The sequence below is a fragment of the Plecotus auritus genome (genome assembly GCF_963455305.1).
Source record: "Plecotus auritus genome assembly, chromosome: X".
NCBI lineage: Eukaryota > Metazoa > Chordata > Mammalia > Chiroptera > Vespertilionidae > Plecotus > Plecotus auritus.
Window position 1 is genome coordinate 11,159,253 of NC_137784.1, and position 21,263 is coordinate 11,180,515.

The following is a 21,263-nucleotide window of genomic DNA, read 5'->3' on the forward strand; positions in this document are numbered from 1 at the left end:
CGCGCGCGCGCGTCGCTGCAACAGTTGGACAACAGCAGCAATGGATTTCGATATTATTTTAAACCAACGACAGGGATAGACCGTCTTTTATCCTTTATTTTCAAGCAGTGCCTCGGTTCCCGCTGCAAATGTGCTGTCCCCAATCTTCCCGGACCCCCGTCCCCCCCACACGTGTCCCTCCGGAGGGAGGCCAGGATAGCTGCGTTGCAGGCAGGATTCCCCTTTTTTTCCGCAGTGACAGGCGGATTCCCGGGCCTCCTCGGCCCTCCACCCCCGCAGCCGCCCCTTTCCCAGTCACGATCTTCCCCCCCCCACCGCATCCCTCCCTCCCCCCGCAACAGCTCGCGTCTCGGGCTCCGCCCCTCGCAGCTACCCAGCGCAGGTTGCTAGGGCCCGGCGGGGCAGCAGAACTGGCGCGCGAGGAGGCGCGGCGCGCGTGCGCGCGCAGGCGAGCTTCCACAAGGAGCCCGCGGTCTTTGGCTTCGAGGACCCGAGCCCGAGCGGAGCGGGCGGGGCGCGCGAGCACGAGCGCGAGCACGAGCGCGCTCTCCGCATTGGCTCCTGTGAGAAGTAGGCGAGGACTGAGGCGGGACCTGGCTGGGTCTGAGGAGCTTCCCCATTTGCCCGAATGGACGGCCGGGGCGGGGCAGTTAGCAAATTAGGCTGCGCGTTCGCTATTGCGAGAGGGCGGGGCTGGAGGTTTCGATTAGTTGTCGCTGCCGCTGGGGAAGGTAAAGCGGCGACCGTGGCCTCAGGAGCTCTTGGGTCCCCGGCTGGAGGTGGGGGACTTGCAGGGTGAGTAGTCGCGCCGCCACCCGCCCGCCCTTGTCCACGCATCGGCCCGCACCCACCCAACTTCTCCCTAGAGAGGGGACCCACCCGGTCCTCCCGGGCAGGCGTGAGAAGGGGCGGCGGCGCGGGTACCCCCTGAACAGGGCGCCTCGGCGAGGGCGCCCCAGTCTGGAGTGGCCCCCTCTCAGCGCTCCTTTGCACCCCCCGGAAAGGATTCCCCGCCGAGGCTCTGGGGCTGTATTTTGGGGTGAGGAGACAAGAGGGTGTGAGGAGGGGCGGCGAGTCGAGGCCGCCCCCCGGGGCTCCCCTCAGCTGCCGGTCTACGGCGCCCCCGCCGCCCCCGCGGTGCTAGCTCCCTCGGGCTTGCGGCGAGGGAAGCCCCTTCCGCGGGCGCCGAGGAGAAGCCTGCGCACCGGAGCCCCCGCCAGAGTTCCGAGCGAGCCCGGGACCTGCTGACCTTGGCTGCCCGAAAGGGTGGGCGAGAGACCCACCGCCTGCCCCGCGTCTCCTCTAGCCTCCCCCGAACAAGTTTCACGCGTTGCTATGAAGTTCACGACTGGCATACGGGGTTGGGGTTGGGGGGGAAGCAAAATTGGCCCTTTCCCAGATCTTCGTACCCTTTGTACCCTCATAGAAATTAAATCCTGGGCTTTGGAATAATCTCCCAGAACGAACAGGTCCTGTTCGCATTGATTCGTCTTGTGCCCACGTTGGGGGAAAAAATAACCTGAACATATTTCAGTGTAAAGGCAGATCTTCCTCGAGCGTTTTGTTTTTCGCTTCACTTGAGTGTTAAAGCACAGATGCCGGAATAAGAAAAACCTAACCCTAGTATCTTAGATTAGACGGACGCTGTGATATTTAAGCAGTTGCAGCTCAGTGTTCTGTTTAACACAATCTATTTTAATTGGCTGGAATGTAAGCTGATTTTGGAAAGTCTCGCAGACACAGAATAATTTCTTTCCGTGCATCTGAATTAGGTTTGTTGGGACGTAATGGTTATGTAGTTAATGTGAAAGCTTACACAGATTAATTTGTTTGAGAGCATTTGACTGAAGCAGGAGACATAAATATGTATAGAAGAGGGTTCTCGTTTTAGGTAACATCTGCTGGAACATTTCCAGCTTGTTCCTTTCTTGCTGTAGGGTTAGAAAAAAGGCATCTTTACGGAGGCAATTCGCGACTATATGTGAATGACATTTAGATGTAAATTTGTTCTTAATTCCTTTAAGGGTTTTAAATTTTTTATTCATAAAATGTGAAGAAGGTATGTTTACTTGTCTCTGTTTAGTGTTGAAGGGGGGTAGTATAATCTTATATTTAACAACCCAATTAGAGTTTGTTAATAATACATGTTTAAAAGGTGTGCGCCTTTTTGGGAACATGATAGTTGAGTACCTTAGCAATCCTTTTAATTTCTTTATTAAAAGTACTATTTTAAGTTTGAGCATTTTTGGCGTTGACACTGGAACAGGAGTAAAGAAGCCTGCAGCAGTATTACCAGTTTGACACCACCAGTGGGTGTTTCTGTTGACAAATGCAGAGAACATTTGGGAAGAATATCTTTTTTTTGGGGGGGGGGGGAGAGGTTGGAGGGGTGGAGGGGGAAGGGGAAGGAGCCAGAAGAGAGAAGCTGTAGAACTAAAGATGCCAGTACAGTGTGTATGCTGAGCATTTCACAAGTACAAGGAAACCTAATTAGGGTAAAAAAAATCAGTTTGGATGTATTAAATAATAGAACTCCAAAAGATGCATGCTAAATAAAGTTAATCATTCCAAGAGTGCTAAATAATCAACCATTTCAGAGGAGTTGGAGGGTCTTCAGTTGATAAGAGCATCAAATCTCTTTGAATTGTCTTGCCTTTTTAACATAATGCAACGATTAATTTGATATATATATATAAGTTTAATATTTTAAGTTTGCTTATTTAGTATGTTTCCTAAGCCTAATTGTTTCCAAAATAAAACTAGAAATAAACATTCTTTCTCCAGAGAGGATTTCTTTTTTATTCCTGCTCAGATTTATAATTTATTCATGGTAGTGGTTTGGGGTAGGGATTTTTTTACCCCTTTATCTCAGGTTTTTGATTTTTACTTATTCAAGTTTCCTGGGCTAAATCTGCCATATTTTCATTATAATTTTCTTGGAGTTATTTAAACCAGAGTGTGCCCTAGGGTTCTTAAAGAAAAGGCTCCCATTGAGGGAAATTGCCGGGCCATCTCGCATAGATGAGTAATAGAAGGTTGACTGATTGTGAATCCGATGTATTCTGTTCCAAATATGCTGCATGAGGCTAAGGCAGTCTATTTAATGAGAACCAAATTTTGTGTGGCATTTCTATTTTGAAGGTGCAGTATTGTTACATTACAAACTGAAATACAGAGGTGGAGAAATTACTTCAAGTATGCTTTTACCCCCCACCCTTGCTTCACCACTGTGTCCAAGAATCTGTGAGAGACTCAACAATAGTTGCATTGTTGGAAATGACAGTGGCTTCTGTTGCAGGAATTTAACCTTTCATTATGATTTATGTTTCAATTTACTTTGTGATAGAAAATTCGGCTATATTTAAGAATATGACTGTAGGAAATTTTAAGAAAGTGAACAGAGAAAATAAGCCTTCTTCACTGTGTCTGTTGAAAATTTATCTTCTCCCTTCCATTTTAATAACTTTGGTGATTATCTGCCTTATGTCTTCTAGCTATTAGAAGGTGTGCTGACAGATAGTGCAGGGATATGACTTTTTCATGTAACGAATTGATGTCATTAATAGCAGAAGGTATTTAAGAACAAATGAGTTCACATACATAGATCCAAAATGCGAGGGCGATCCTTTAGGTAACCCTTAACTTTGGTATAGGAACAGCAACATTTGAAGTTAAAATTAAGTTTCTTTTTAAGTAGAAAAGGCTGTTTCCTCAGGATTTTATAATTTTAGATTCTAAAGTTTTAATTTTTTGGCAGCATCAAATTTCTTGGTAGAAGAGGAGAAAGAGTTTCAAACGTTCTTTATCATCTGATGATGGTGTCAGTTGGAACACATATTTCAGTGTATGAAAATAATGCAATTGAAAGACTACATTTAAACTCTTCATTTGGGAAGCTTTTCCAATTTACTTTCAATCTTAACCTCAACGTTAGGATATTTTTTATTGGTGATGCATCACTTTAGTGTTTGAATTCAAATTCTTGATAGTTTTTAGACAGCTTTCTTTATATAGAGCAGTGCATGAATGACTGGATTACCCAAAGGTCTGGCCTCATTTCTCATTTGAGTTTGTACACTTCTTAATACTGAGATCTGTTGTTGGGTATGGAAGCTGCGAGTGAGGACCTTCTACTTGAAGAGCCTTATAACATTTACACAGTTCAGATTTGGGTATTAAAAGAAATTTATTTATTAGAGTAAAAGTACCTAGCCCATTTAGGTCTCTGAAATTGTCAACATTTTGAATTATACCCTTTATGTATTTAGAAATATTTGTGCTTAAGATAGTGCTAATTAGGTTCAAGTTTTGGGTATGGTCTCTCTTTTGGTCAGTCTTCTGTAATAATTAAGTTATAATATTCTATTTATTGGGCCTTACTGAATACCAGATAGTGGCAGATAATTTATTTGCGTGAATATATGTGTGTATGTGAATTCTCACATCTTTTATCTTTTATTTCCTGTATGTACTTGACGAAATGGGCACAGAGAGAGAAAATAATTTGCCAGATTACCCAGCTAAGTCATCATCAGAGGCAAAACTTCCATCCAAACCGGTCTGACTTGAACCTGTGCTCTTCAAAACCATGCTTTGTGCTTCTCTTTAGAATCTGATTCCACTCCTGGGGTGGCACTAAAGATATCAATATGCTTCCTGGAGTTCACAGGCTACATTGGCCAGGCCACCTAACCTTTAATCATATGAGAGGCTAGACTCAAATCCATCAGTAGTGCTGGATAGGACAACTGGAAGTGCAGACTTTTCTAACAGGGTCATTAGTTCTGTTTCTTCAAAAATGAAGGTTATACCAAATTATTTTCACCCAACATGAGTAGCTGTTTCTAGTTAACCACTTGGTATTTCATGTTTCTGCATGTTCCATTACACTTTTGACTGACTTTGATTAAATTTGCTACACTAATAAAGGCTATGAAGATATGTCTTTTATTTTTTTGAAATATGTTTTTACTGATTTTTAGAGGGAGAGGAAGGGAAAGGAATAAAGAGATAGAAACATTGATGAGAGAGGAGCATCATCAATCACCTGCCTCCCCAGGATCCCTACTGGGGATCAAGCCTGCAATACTGGTATGTGCCCTGACCTGGAATCCAACCAGCGACTTCTTGGTTCCTGGGTCAGTGCTCAACCACTGAGCCACATCAGCCAGGCTATGGAGATATTTCTTGAATTCAATTTTGTGGTTTGATGTACTCTTGAAGTAAAATGGCAGTCATGGAGAAACCAAGATAGCGGCATAGGTAAACACCTAAACTGCTGCCTCACATAACAATTTCAAAACTACAACTAAAAGACAAAATGGACATCATCCAGAACCACAGGAAGGTTGGCTGAGTGGAAATTCTACAACTAGAAGGAAAGAGAAAAGCACACTGAGACTCAGAGGAGCTGCAGGACGCAGAGGTACTGAGACGCGTGTGTGGAGAGGACTGGAAACTGAGTGCGCAGCTGGCTTTCTCAAGTGGGAGGGAGACAAAAGCTCCTGACTGCTCTGAACTCCAGTTCCGGATGAGACTCTGGGGACCCAGACACATACGGGGTGAAACTGGACTGTCTGGCAGTGGGCGGAACTCGAGGGCGGCTTTCTCTCAGAGGTGCTTGCAGCGATTACCACGGGACACTGAGACACAGGGTCCTATTAGGGCAGGGCTGATGGGAAACCAATGCTGTCTGCTCCGCCCTGAGACTCCGCCCCATCTAAGCTGAGCACAGAGGCTTTTGCAAGTCTTGTCTCATAAGGGTGTCTCCAGCACAGAAGTTCTCCCAGCATAGACACAGCTGATCCTCACAGCCAGTTGGCCTGGAGGTCAGTTCCTCCCAGTGATACTAACAATAATCAAGGCTTAACTACAACAAGACTGTGCACACAGCCCACAAAGGGGTGCACCAAGAGTGTCCACCTCAGGTAACTGAGGAGGCTGAGCCACTGGGCCCTATAGGATACCTAGCACACAAAGCCACTCTATCAACTCAGGGAAGCAGCCAAAATGCGGAGACAAAGAAACAGATCACAAATGGAAGAAAGCAAATGACTGGATATAGAGTTCAAAACCACGGTTATAAGGTTTTTCAAGAATTTTCTAGAAAAGGCCAATAAATTTAGCGAGACCATCGAGGATATGAAAAAGCACCAACTAGAAATTAAGCATACACTGACTGAAATAAAAAATATTATACAGAGATCTAACAGCAGACTAGAGGATCGCAAGAATCAAGTCAAAGATCTGAAATACAAAGAAGCAAAAAACACTCAACTGGAAAAGCAAAAAGAAAAAAGAATCCAAAAATATGAAGATAGTGTAAGGAGCCTCTGGGACAACTTCAAGCGTACCAACATCCGAATTATGGGGGTGCCAGAAGAAGAGAGAGAGCAAGATACTGAAAACCTACTTGAAGAAATAATGACCAAAAACTTGCCCTACCTGGTGAAAGAAATAGACTTACAAGTCCAGGAAGCACAGAGAACCCCAAACAAAAGGAATCCAAAGAGGACCACATCAAGACACATGATAATTAAAATGCCAAGAGCAAAAGACACAGAGAGAATATTAAAAGCAACAAGAGAAAAACAGTTAGTTACCTACAAGGGAGCACCCATACGACTGTCAGCTGATTTCTCAACAGAAACTATGAAGGCCAGACAGGAGTGGCAAGAAATATTCAAAGTGATGACTAGCAAGAACCTACAACCAAGATTACTCTACCCAGCAAAGCTATCATTCAGAATTGAAGGGCAGATAAAGAGTTTCAAAGATAAGAAAAAGCTAAAGAAGTTCATCGCCACCAAACCAGCATTATATGAAATGCTGAAAGGTATTCTTTAAGAAGAGGAAGAAGAAGAAAAAGGTAAAGATAAAAATTATGAACAACAAATACATATCTATCAACAAGTGAATCTAAAAATCAAGTGAATAAAAAAAATCAGATGAACAGAATAAACTGGTGAATATAATAGACTCCGGGGCATAGAAAGGGAGTGGACTGACAATTCTCGGAGGGAAAGGGGTGTGGGGGGGTGCGGGAAGAGACTGGACAAAAATCGTACACCTATGGATGAGGACGGTGGGGGGGGGGGGAGGTAAGGGCAGAGGGTGGGGTGGGAATCGGGTGGAGGGGAGTATGGGTGAAAAAAGAGGAACAATTGTAATAATCTGAACAATAAAGATTTATTAAATTTTAAAAATGGCAGTCATTACAAGTTGCAGATGGTATCTCTTTTGTAAATGTAATGACCTAAGTGAAGTAAAATCTAGAGGTGAAGTCTGCAGAGATACATTATTGTTGTTTCTTAATGCAAAGAAGTTGGACTCTGACAAAAATTTTTTTACTTGAGAGTAGAATTTTCTGTTACTTTAAGCCTCTTGTGATTGTGTGTATGCGTGTGTGGGTGTACACGTATGTATGTATGTGTTTAAACAAGACCCATCACTAAGAGAGCTAAACAGTTGCTTAGCCCATAGGAACACTCAGAGATCCATGTTAGGGAGGAAAAGGTCTTAATTTCCTATTCTGTAATTGATGAGAATCACTTTTGTGACTTTATTGAGTTAGAAAAGCGTGATGAATATCATAGGATCTCAGGGCTGGAAATCATCTTGCCAAAGCAGGACAGTTATTCTACAAAGATGGGGCCTATACATAGTTCTTGTGGATTTCTTTACCAAGTGTGAGTTTTCAATAAGAATTTTTCACAGCTGTATTGAGGTGTACTTTACATACCATAAAATTTACCTGTTTTAAGTGTATCATTAAATGATTTTTTAGGGTAAATTTAATGGAGTTGAATAACCATCACTACAATCCTATTTTAGAACATTTCCATCAGCCCGAAAAGATCTCCCCTGCAACATGCATTTTTTTACCTTATTTATTTGCTTCCACCTAGACCCCTTTAACATCAGGCACTGATAGATGGAATCACGTAGATCTTAAAAAATACCTTTAAAAAATATCTTATGCATATTACAATTTTTAGTATTTTTTTGTATTTTCAAAAGTTTTTGCCTAAACATAATATATAGTAGAATATAAAGGACAGTACAGCGAATGGTGTAGATTTTGTTTTGGTCTTCTTTTTGTTTTTGTTTTTTGTTTTAATCTTTTTAAAACCAGCAAATAAAATACAATGGTCTTAATGATATGTTGGAAATGTGTGTGTGTGTGTGGGGGGAAATCAAGGTAAAAGTAATATAATTATTGGGCAAGAAAAAAATCCTTTAAGATTTAAGATCATGGGCAAAATATTTTTAAAAAATTTTAAGCCAATAATAATATTGTGCATTTTATTATTTGAATTCCCCTTGAGAAATTCATGCCATAGAGTAGACTTCATTCAATTCATGTATTTGAACACCTTGTCGGCTTTCTACATTGCTTCAGACTGGATTGTTGTGGGATTTGGAAAGAGCTTAGCAGCTTTTTCCTGCCTGCATCATTTTCTTTTTTGTTACTCTCAATGGTGGGCACCAATTCACTGTGCTCTCTTTTGCTAAGTGTACTATGTGTAGATGGACACTGCTGATAAGATAGCTAAGGGATGTTAATTTTGGGGTATGCATAATAAAGGAATGCAATGGTTTGGTTGTAAGTAAAGTGTTTTGGAAACTGTCTAACTTTTCATTGCTTTTAGATGAACATTTCTGGATGGAAAGCGATACTTGTAAGTACCAGGCAGGTAAATCAATAACTCCTCGTGTGGTAGTTTGTGTCTGGATTTTTAATAACAGACAGATTGCACACAGCACCATTAATAGTTTACTGTAAATTCAATCATAACTGGTTTGAAAAAGGTTACTTTTTTTTTAACTGTTTAAGAGCTATGGTTGTGTGATTCTGTTGTTACTTTTGAGTTCTTTGTAGTGATTTTTGAAAGTAACAGCTTGGTTTCTGGAAGTTAACAAAACGTATGGATGAATACATTATGATTTCGGGGTGTTTTTTTAAAGACTGTCTTAAATTATTTTAGGTAAGTTGCAATTTTAGATCTCTTGTTATGCATAACGATTAGGTTCTTGGCAGTGTAAGATTGTATTACAATAATTAGATTAAGCACACACATACTCATGTGATATGGCAGATAAAAAATGGTGATAAGTAATAGTTGAAGAAAAATTTATTGACTTTAATTTGCTCAATTACCCCGATATTGCCCAAGAGTAGAAACTGGCTTCCTGATGAATAGAATCGTTCAGAGATTACAAAAGCTGGTTCAAGTGTTACATATCCTAGAATTTATCCACACAGGCCACCCTGGTTTGTCAGCCTCTTGTGGGACGTATTAACTTTAATTGCTAGTAATTATGATTAATAATATTACCACTAAAATTTAAGAGTAGCATTTCACAGGAAAACAAAGTTTCATTTTAATTATTAATAATTGAAAATAATTGAGGTAGACAAAAGCTGATTTTGTGCAAATTGGTGTGTCATACTTTATCAATTATTTCTTTCTAAAATAACCTGCCTGTCCTAGATCCTGAGGATCTGTCCTTCATTTAGTAAATACTGATTGAGTGTCTACTATGTACCAGACTGTGATAGAGGCTGGATGGGATGATACATAAAAGGGAAGTAGGCCCTGCCCTCAAATAATTTACAGTATTTTTTTCTTATTTTTAATCCTCACCCAAAGGTATATTTTTCATTGATTCCAGAGAGAGAAAGGAAGGGAGTGGGAGAAAGAGAAACATCCATTGGTTGCCTCTGGTACACAGCACCCCTACTGGGAATCGAACCCATGACCCTTTGGTGCATGGGATAACGTTCTAAACAACTGAGCCACACTGGCCAGGGCTAATTTACAGTTTTGAGGTGGAGGCGGAGAAGTACAAGGCACTATGGGAGTATATAACAGGGTAGGGATGGGGTATCTGCCCTGGGGGAGCAGATAGGAAGGCCATACTGAGGAGGTAACATTTAAGTGAGACCTAAAGAATGAGAAGAGCATGGTCTAGTTAAGAAAATAAGTTGTCCTGGCATAAGGTGCAAATGCCCTTAGGCAAGGTAGGAGAGATAGAGGCTTTTGAAAAACAGAACCTTTTAAAGAACTGAAGAAATCCACAATGGCTGGTGATGAAGGAGAAGTAGGCAGGGGCCAGATCTTGAAAAGGCTTAATAAAGCCCAGCTGCTGGGTTTTTGAACTTGTCCTAGGAAGCTATTGAAGGTTTTAAGCAGGGATGTGACATGAAATGAAATGTCACAAAAAAACAAGAGTTTTAGCTCAATGGGAACCTTGATAATTTACCAAAAAAGGTCAAATCTCTGCAAGGTAATATACTGGTATACTTCTCAAATATCATTAAAATAAAGTTTTTGCAATTGCTTCCTTGATGGATTGTCATCTGTGATACTCTTTTCATTGTTTTTATAGGAATTACCTTTAATTTTCTGAAGGCTCCTCCTTTTCTTTTATTCACCATTTTGTTAACCTTAACTAGGAGTGCCACTTCTGTTTATAACGGAGTTAAATATTTTTTCTAACAGTTTTAGTTCTCTTCCATATTGAAACATAAAACTCTGCTGGGCCTCCCCCCACCCTCCAGATACCTTTAATCTGCTCAAGGTATTTAATATTTTAATAAAATGTTTCATTAAATATTAACATTAAATTGCTTTATTCCCCCCCCCTAATACAATGTCTTAGGTCTAGTTTAATATTTTCCAGCATTTATGCTATTCATGGTTAATCGAATCTTATTTTCAGCTCCTACAATGTTTCTAGAGAATTTTATTAATGTTAAGATTACTAATCTTTAACAAGGGTACCACTTTCAAATCTGGTTCACATTCTGTGACCATGTCATCTTTCATATTAAACTGGTCTCTGCTGAGCTTATGTTCAAGTGAGATTGTATATATACAAGTATTGTAAAAGTACTATTTTTTCTCTCCTTCTGCAGTAAATGTTCCTACATGCGTAGTTCTTTTTTGGAAATCTTTAGCCATGCTAAATTTTTGTATGCCATGTTGATTGAACAAACAATCATTTGGGTCTTCCTTGGAATAATTTTCATAAGTTGTTAGTTTGTGCCTGTATGGAATACTGTTGCCCATTTCCCCCTCCACATATACAAAGAATATCCACATCATCACATCCTTCTTCAAATATTTCCTTTGAAATCGACATTTTGATGCAGCCTCTAACTTAGCTCACTTTGTCCTTGAGTTCTGAGGCTTTTCTGAACCATTTTATACCTGCTCTGTATTTTTGTTGCTTTCATCTTTTATTTTTTTCTTTTCCTGGTGATAACTTGAAGAGTTTGCAGTGATTTGTGTCATTACTTTATTCACTTTCTATCTAGTCCAGGACATTTATTTTAAAAGAGTTGCCTCATTTCAGATTTTAGACTTTGAAACTGATGTTTTTGTGCTAGTGGGTTCTCTGTCATTCAAAATACTGCCCTTGATTTAGAGTTGTGCTTTCAAGTCTGTCGCTCTGTGTAGGATTGGTAAAGGAAGGCCATACTTGTCTTTCTTTGGCTGACTTTGTGATAGGTTAATGGTTTGGGTATCTTGGTGTCAAGTGTTATTCAGGCAACTGAAAGGGTGTCAGCATCATGGTAAGTGATGGAGAAACAAAGCCAAGCTGTGTTGATGTGCCCTTATGGAGTTTGTAATCCAGCAGAAAACAATGACTAAAGTACAGGATGATATGCATGTTTAGATGGAAACACAGGGTGCTGGTACTTTAGGCAAGAAGAGGTGCACTTAACGCAGACTTAAGGGGACTGGGAAAGGCAATGATTCCTGAGTGTTTGTGAAGAGTCTTAAAGGAGGCCCAGAATGTCAGGTGGAGGGAAAAGGTTTCTTTGCAGATGGTGTATTCAAAGACATGAATCTAAGAATGAGCATATAAAGCTGGGAGAATAGCAAAAAATAATGTAGATTTGTATATTGCATGCCTAGCTTTGATGCTTTTGCCCCAGCTACATCTTAGAGTCTTGATTTTCTCTATGGAAATCTTTTGGCTTTTTTTTTTTTCTGTCAATTTTCGCTTTTACCTGAGAGTATAGGAAGGAAATACTAAGGCCAGGAATTTAAATAGGGGGTGGGCCTATGGAAAAATGGATAAGCAGATGGTAATGTTTTTCTACTGCATGATCGGTGGAGGCATAGAGTGTTGACTGTTGCCTCAGCATCCAGCCCATTTCCTGGCCCTTAGGAAATGCTCAATAAATGTTTCTCTTTTGAAAGGCGTCTCCTTTTTGCCCCTTTCCATTTCATGTCAGTGCCTTCTTCCTTGTTCAGTGGCTTCTCTTCTCTGTCAGGTACCTACCTACCTAGTGGATCTTTCTCTCTAATCACCTTATATACATGCTTGCCCCATATCTAGTCACCAGGCATAACTGTGTTATAATTGGATCCACATTACTGTATGACTGTGCTAAGCATACAAAGATGCTAATGGCTCACTGTGGGGCTCCTGAAACTTCTACCAACACTTACATATGGCAGACGAGGGGGAGGCCAAAGTTGACACCTATAAGGGTGACATTTCTTTGAATTTTTTCATAATTTATTGCATTAATTCATTGACGTTATGAGCTCTCTTCCATAATAAACTCTGTGTGTGCATGAATATGTGTGTGTGTGTGTGTGTGTGTGTGTGTGTATCTCTGCATTGTATATTACTTGCCATTAAACAAAATAGACATTCTGTGAAGATGTTTGCTTATGTCCCTCAGATTGGGAAGCTGCTTTTAAGGGTGTTACCACATTGAGGTAAAATATTTGTCTTACAGAAAGGTCCTCCAGGAATGCAATGTCTTCACCAGAGAATTCACTGTACAGTAATAGCTGATTAGTTAGATGGAGGGTTTTGTTGTTGTTTGTTTTTTAGCATGGGTAGTAGACTATTACATACCCTATGTTTTGGTAATTTCTCATATTATGGGTCCACTTTCCCAGGAAACTCACATCCACAATCTCTTTTACAGCTAAGATAAAAGCTTGTGATCTAGGTTTGACCAGTCATTTACACAGAGTGAGACTTGTATGTAGAGGTGAGCATTGTGAATTATAATTATGTGTAATTATAATTGAATTAATGACCTGGTGATCATTATGATAGGTGTGTTTTTTAAGTATATTTTTATTGATTTCAGAGAGGAAGGGAGAGGAAGAGAGAGAAAGAAACATCAATGATGAGAGAGAATCATTGATCGGCTGCCTCCTGCATGCCCCCACTGGAGATCGAGTCCACAACCCACCTACCTACCTACTTGGGATGTGCCCTGACTGGGAATCAAACCGTGATCTCCTGGTTCATAGGTCAAAGCTTAACCACTGAGCAACACTGGCCAGATTGTGTGTGTGTGTGTGTGTGTGTGTGTGTGTGTGTGTGTGTGTGTGTTTTAAGGCATGACAGTGACAGAGCTTATGGAATTCATTCTCAAATGGTATTGGTGCTGAGTGGTGGCAATACTTTTTTTTTTTTTTTTTTTTTGGTAAATTGGTCTTCCTGTTCTCTGATCACTGGGGTTTGTGGTTAGATGTCTTATATTAATTTTGGAATATTTTCAGCCAATACCTCTTCACATATTTTTGTTCCATTCTCTTATTTCTGTGATTCCAGTTACCAGTATATTAGTACCTTTGATATTGTCCCACAGCTCTTGAATGTTCTGTTCTGTTCTATTGTTTTCATTCTGTTTTCTCTCAGTGTTTTGGTTGGGGTAATTTCTATCGACCTGTCTTCTTTTCTTGGCTGAACTGAGTCTACTCAAGAGTCCATTGAAGGCACTCTCATTTCTCTTAACTATGCTTTTTCATTTTTAGTACTTTCATTTTATTCTTTCTTATAATTTCTATCTCTCTGCTGAATTATCCATCTGGTTTTGCATGTTGTTCTCCTTTTGGGTTAGAGCCCTAAATATGTTACTCATAGTATTTAAAGTTTCATTCTTGATATTTTCAACATCTGATTCTGTGTCTGGTTCTGGTATATTCTTTGTCTTTTGAGTATTGTTTTTTTCTTTGCCTTTTCTTATACCTTGTGATGTTTTTGTTGCAAATCTGACCTATTTTGCAGAACATTAGAGTCTAATGTACATTATTTTTATGTCTGTAAATGGGCATGTCTTTCCTACTAGACATTTACTGCAGTGATTTGAATTAATTTAGTTAAGAGTTGGGCTAGGTTTGAATTTTGTTGTTGCTGTGGTTACCCTTAGTATACATCAGGCTTCAAATTCTCATGGAGATACTTTGTGCTTAGGCTGGGAGTTGATTTCTTTTATTCTGAGTTTCAAGTATCCCTTTTGAACTGTGCCTTAAAGAGGGTCTTCTTGTTTTGATCCTCCACTGGTAATATTCTGCTATTTACTTGTTACTGGAAGTTGGTTAGCTTGGAGGTAGGAAGTGATGGTGGGGTGTGGTCTTTTGTTCTGATTAAACCTCAGGTTTAGATGCCAGGGTGTCCCAAGGTCTTGCCCCTCCCCAGGCTTTTTGGTGGGCTCAGGATGGGATCTTGCTCCTCTCCCAGGAGTAGGGTGCCTGCTTCTTTTCCCAATGGCAAAGAAAGCTTTAAGTGAGGATAGACTCGATTATTGGACTTGCTTTCACTTATACCAGCTTTTCTTTAGTGGAGATAGGGAGATAAGGATCTGGGTCAATTTCTTGCTCTTGAGGCACAGCTGCAGTTCTCTTCCTCCAGGTGCAACACAATGGGCAATCCTAAGGGCTCTTTCTGTGAGTGCCTGGTGGGATTGGTGGAGGAAGATCCTGAAGAAGGTTGGGGTTTCCCCAATTTCTGCCAACCCCACCCTAGTGGTTTTACACTGTCTCTTTATCAAACCACATCAGAATTTGATCAATTTGCCAATTATTATAGCTGAACTCCTCTTATAAGTCCAGTTGCACTTTACCCCAAGTGAGTACATGGTTATTTCCTCTCCTTTAAGGTCCTGCCTCTCTTAAGATTTTGAGCCAATTGGTTCTATGACGCAGTTAAAGAAAGTCATGAATTTGAAATCCAGCTCTTTTTCATTCGAAGAGGGGCTGCTATATTTCTTCCAGCTTTCATATTCCAGGGTGAAAGACAGAAGTTTGGTTACTCTTAAAATTTTAACAGGCACATTTAACTTGGTCTGAGCTTAATTATTATTCTTATCCTCCTGAATAAGACAGATTTTAGAATGGTTTATCTTTTAACCCTCAACCCCTCATCCATGTTAGTTATTTATGCTTTAGTTTTGCCCTGTATAAGCCACCTTAAGCCTATAAAAATAGTGAATATTTACTCATCAACATGTTTTTCAAATTTCTTTGCACACCATTCTTCATTTACCCCATTTCTAAACTTTTGGGTTCAGCTTCTTTCTTTGTAAAGAATGTTCTTAAGTAGTTCTTTTACTAAATGCCTGTTAGTCAGCTTGGTCTTGGCCTTTTGAGTGTCTTTATTTCACTTTTTCTCTTGATGATGTTGAGAACTTAACAGTGATAATTATTTTCTCTATTCTTGTGTTTTTGTTGCCAGTGGAAATTAGGTTCTTCCACAGAGTTGCAAGGAAAGCATTTTGGGGACCCATGAATGGAAGGATGAGGTGTAATGGTAAGATTTATTGGAGTATAAATAAAGGACTGTCCCCAGGTGCTCAATGTCTCATTCACGACCAGGTGGCTCAGCTCTGTCCCACTGTGGAAGAAGTCCTGCCTTGTCTTCACCGAGGCCAGAAAAAGGGTCAGGGTCCAGAGATATTACACCATTACCTGGTATTGGCAGGGCATCAGAGAAGCTTTCATAGTTGAATCCATGCCAAAGGTTAGTCTGGCTCAGTCTCTGTCCTTGTCCAGATAGCTTAGTCTCTGTTCCTGACTGTTCCACTGGCACTGCACTGCTGCACCCAGGCCTGAACTTGTAGCCCTCCCAAGCTTGGACCCCTGAGATTGCCAGCCTACACAGCTACAACAGATATACACTTGGAGCTGCACAGCTGCTATGGAGAGAGAGCATGTGCAAACAGGTGAATGAACAGGTGCCTTGTGCAACCCAGATGGCCGTGGTTAAGCTTTGATATATTACGTAGGGGTTGGGAAGGGGTAAGCTTTCTTTCAAATTAACCAATCTCTTTTCTGGCTCTTCATGGACTTGTGGTGAGTCCTCCCTCTATCCAATCTGGTCTTCTTTTCCAGGTTAGATACTTCCCCTTTATGGTTATCAATGGTCATCATCTTGGCTCATAGTGCACATGCACCCAGTAGAGGAATTTCCCCTTTACTGGTTCTTCCCCATCTCCCTTTCCCCTTCTCCAAATAATTTGTGGGGAGCAGACTGGTGGTTCCCTGGAGAGATTAGAAAGCCAGTCCTTCCTTCCGCCCTGGGGAGTGGAAGCAGAGGGGTGGATTATAATTTCCAGACTCATTCAGGCCAAGCCAGTCTTGCTCCCTTCTCTTTCTCTTTTTGCTGATCCTCACCAGATTTCCACTGATGTTTTTTTAAAAAAAGAGTGTGGAGGGAGGGAGGGAGCGAGAGAGAAACGTCAGTGTGAGAGACACATAAACTGGTTGCCTCCTGCACACACCCTGACCGGGACAGAGGGTAGAACCTGCACCCCAGGTGCCCTTCACCAGGAACCCAGCACTCTTCAGTGTGCAGGTTGATGCTCTATCACTGAGCCATGAGTCACAACTCCACCAGGCCTAGCTCCTTTCTCTTTCGCTAACATTTTGACAAGCCTTGTTAATGAGTGGTCTTTAGTCAGTTCAGATGTAATTCCTTTGTACATAGGTAATTATCTTTTCTCTTGGGCTGCATTTAAGATGTTTCCTTGCTCTTTATCTTCTGCAGTTTCTTTGCAATATCTTTAGATATGGATTTATTTATGCTGCTTTTATTTGGCGTGCTCCCATCAGCCTGAAGACTTACATCATCTTTAGTTGTGGAAAAATATCCTACTCATCTTTTAAAATAATACTTCTCCATTTTCCATATCTGGAACCATTATTTAGATATGTGTTGGTGTTTTTCATTGTATCTTCCATTGTATTGCTTAAACTTTCTTTTAATATTTTCTATTTTTACTTCTGGGTGATTTCCTGACACCCATCTTACAATTCACTAATTTCTCTTTAGCTGTGTCTAGTCTATTATCTAATCCATTTATTGAGAATTCTCACTAAAAACATTTGACTATATTCTTAAATGTAAAAATTTCAGTGTTTTTTTCAAAACTGCATTTTCATTTTCAAATGTTCATATGCTGTGAACATTTAAAAATAGAGTTATGTTTGGATTATATTCTTAGCTGTAGTTCTTGAGGAATGAAATCTCCCGTTACCTCTCCTCCCTCCCTCCATATTTTGCTTGTTTCTTTTGTGGTTTGCAACATCTGACAATTTGGGAATTGTTTGATGGTGCCTGGTTTGCAGAATGTTCTTTTGGATGGCTTTGCATTTATCTCTTATGGGACTCTTTGGGTTCACTACTTCTGAAGTGTCTCTGATCTGTTCTCAGATGGGTTTCTGATATCCTGAGAGTGGTGGGAATTTGGACTCCATATCTGTGGTAGAGCAAAGACTCTGGTTCCCCTTTTGCTTTGATCACTCCTATGCACAGCCCTGGGCCGCTATGTAGCATTCCCCCCCCTCCCCCCCCCCTGCTTATTTACCAAAAGACAGCCCTTTGTATCTCTTGGCTTCATGCTGGTAGTTCACTTCCAGCTTCTTTCCCATGCATGGACTTGAGGCAATTGATATGGTTTTCTGGTCCCATAATTATTTGAGTTTGCAGCCCTTGGGTTTAGAGGGCAGGAGTAAGCAGGTCTTTGTCCTGTGAAGAATCTCATTTAATAAGCTTCTTGTCTTTCCAGCCACTCCTTTCTACTCTAGTTTTCCTGACTATTGGTCAGGAAGTGGTTCATCCAGTTAAGAACCAGGAAGCAGTTGCAACCACAGGCATCTTCTAACTTCAAAGGTTACTTGCCAAAAGTTCATTTAGACATTAGTTATGTAGAACAGTTCATATATTATCTGATAGGAACTATGTTATTTAAAAAATGGGTTCGTTTCCCAAGTAACCCACAGGAGTCCATTGTGTAGTTTAAATTCATATAGACCCTTTAGGACTATAATCAGTATGAAGAAGATGATTTCTATGGGAGGTATGTTTTAACATTCCCAGTAAGAAAAGGGATATGGTGGTTTCCAACCTCAGTAGGTCTTCTGTGGTGTGACATACCAGCTACCAGTCCCTTTTATTGTTACAAACCCTAGCCACTGTTCTCAAACCTGCTACTGAATCATCACCACTCATCCTTAGCACACAGCCTTGCCTCTACTCCACTGAGAGCACTGAAGGCCTTCTGGCTGATTTTCTGCAGGTTCTGCTTCCATGTACAAATTTATCAGTTCCTCTTTCCCAGAGCTGTTCTTTCCTTCTGTCTCAGATGATGAGGTGCTTCTGCTGCTGTTCAAAACCAGTCCCTTGCCCAGTACCCTCAGCTTCAGTGCTGATGCATCGGCATCTTTTCCCATCAGTTATTCCCTCTCTTCCTCCCTTTTGTGTATCCCAGTGTTCCTCAACTGGGGGTGATTTTGCTACCCAGGGGACATTTGGCAGTGTCTGGAGACATTTTTTGTTGTCACAACTGGGTGGTGATGGTGGTGATGGTATGTATGCTACTGGCATCTGGCAAGTAGAGGCCAGGGATGCTGCTAATAAGCATCTTACAATGCACAACGCAACCCCACAGCAAAGAATTACCTGGTCCAAAATGTCAGTAGTGCTGAGGTTCAGTAACCTTGCTGCATCCTTAGAATTTTTTTAAAATATATTTTTATTGATTTCAGAGAGGAAGGGAGAGGGAGAGAGAGATAGAAACATCAATGATGAGAATCATTGATCAGCTATCTCCTGCACGCTCCCCACTGGGGATTGAGCCCACAACCCAGGCGTATGCCCTTGACTGGAATCAAACCCACAACCCTTTAGTTCGCAGGCCGTCGCTCTATCGACTGAGCCACTGGCTAGGGCCATCCTTAGAATTTTGCTGTGACTTCTTTGTTTTTCTCTGCCCATTATTTTATTCCTAAGATTCTTATTCTAGAAAACCTTCTTTGAACCACTTGTTCACTCCTCTCCAACCTTCTCTCCTTTATATATAGTCTACCCTTTTCTCCTCAAATTTTACTAGTAGCTCTTTCTCTTTGGCTTCCCACCCTCACTACTTAAACTGTTTTTGCTGAGATTGCCTGTGACCTCTTGTGTGCTGCATCTAGTGTCTTCAGTCAATTCTAATTTTACTTGACTTTTCTCTTGCACTGGACACCATTAATCACTATCTCCTTGAAACAGTATGTTTCCTTAGCATTCTGGTTGTCCATGTCCTTCTTTTACATTTCTTTCTCTGCATCTTGTGTGGACTCATCTTGATCCACTTACTCCTTACCCACTGCTGTTAACCTGAGTTTGACTTCTTGGCTGGCCAACTGTTATCTTAGGTCATTGTCTCAATTGTGCCCAGAGTTTCAATTCTACTTTTGTTTTTGATGTTTTTCTAATGTTGTTTTCTTATGTTGTAGATGTTTTTCTAAATTTCTAAATTCTTCCTCTCTTTTCCCCTACAGTCCAGTGGTCGGCAAACTCATTAGTCAACAGAGCCAAATATCAACAGTACAACGATTGAAATTTTTTTTGAGAGCCAAATTGTTTAAACTTAAACTTCTTCTAATGCCACTTCTTTAAAATAGACTCACCTAGGCCGTGGTATTTTGTGGAAGAGCCACACTCAAGGGGCCAAAGAGCCGCATGTGGCTCGCGAGCCGCAGTTTGCCGACCACGGCCCTACACATTTCTGGCTCATGCTTAATAACCTGGTGGAAATCTACACCTGATTATTTACAGGTGCCTTACACTCAGCATATGTAATGTGGATCACAGCATAGTTTCCTCTAACTTGCTCCTCCTCCTTAATGAAAAAAACAAAAAGGTCTTAGTGTTTCTACCACCTACCCAGACTCCTAAAGTAGATAGTTGGGTATTATCGAACTCATATATATTACCTACAGTTGCTAGTATAATATACAATCTGATTTTGAATTAAAAAAATATTTTTATTGATTTCAGGGAGGAAGGGAGAGGGAGAGAGAGATAGACATCAACGATGAGAGAGAATCATTGATCAGCTGCCTCCTGCACACCTCCTACTGGGGATCGAGCCTGCAACCTGGGCATGTGCCCTGACCGGGAATGAAATCATGACCTCCTGATACATAGGTCAATGATCAACCACTGAGCCACGCCAATTGGGCCTGATTTTGTACTTATCACTGACCTGCTTGAAAGCCTGCAGTGGTGCTCTCAAGCTGACAGGAGGAGAAATGTCTGAATTCCCTTATATGGTCTATCAGGCTTTCTGGTATGTTCTCTGCTTATCTACCTCTCCAACTTCACATCCTTTCTGTGTTTGCCTCAAACACTATGCTCTGGAATGTAGAGTTCCCCATAAAATTCTGTTTCAAATGTGATGTCCTTGCTTATGCTACCTCCTTGCCCTGAAATGCAGTGTTTTCCTGTAGAGTGTGTGGGTCATTAGCTCTTTGGTGGGACTCCCTGTTTCTCATGGAAGCCATAAATAATTGTCACCTTTCTTCACTTCTCTGGAGAAATGTTACTGGATAGTGTTCCTTGTCCAAACTATCATTTTAGAGAGTCAGGACTGGATAAATGCTGGCATTAGTTCTGCTGAAAAGGAGTAGGCAGTGGGCATGGGTATTGGTGCTTTACAGCTCTCCAAGTATGTTGTTTATTATTAGCCATTTCTTTTCTGTTCCTGCTACCTATAGTTTTATTATTTTTGAAGGGTTCTTCTGGGAAAATATGTATTTTGGGAGAGAGCTCTTTATTTTCCTATGTGAAGTTGTCTGTTCTTCAGCTCTGTTGCGTTTTACCATCTATTGGATCTTTTTTTTAAAAAAAATCTTTTTTATTTATTGATTGATGAGAGAGAGGGAGAGAGAAGGAAACGTTGATTTGTTATTCCATTTATTTATGCATTCATTGGTTGGTTCTTGTATGTGGATGATGCTCTATTCGGCCAGGGTCCATCCATTGAATCTTAACCTGCTTCATAACTCTTTGGAATTCCTTACTGGTCTATCTGCTCTAGCAGCTACATTGCCAGGGCTGCTTTGGACTTATTTTTATGTTTATTTGCTTATTTTAGTGGCTTTTAATGTGGGAATAAAGGTAAACATGTGTGTTTGGTTAGCCATTTTCAAGCAGAACTTCAGTGCCCTGTACCT

At 40.9% G+C, this 21,263-nt stretch overlaps 1 protein-coding gene across 2 annotated transcripts in view; it reads left to right on the forward strand.

Annotated features, from left to right (window-relative positions):
- Positions 1-683: 683 nt before the first annotated feature.
- The window catches only part of CDKL5 (cyclin dependent kinase like 5), a gene marked incomplete at its 3' end in the record, with an annotated part of 167,827 nt that continues 147,247 nt past the window's right edge, over positions 684-21,263 (forward strand). For both annotated transcript variants that reach the window (XM_080653864.1, XM_080653863.1), the window contains exon 1: positions 684-795. The remainder of the gene's footprint in view (positions 796-21,263) is intronic.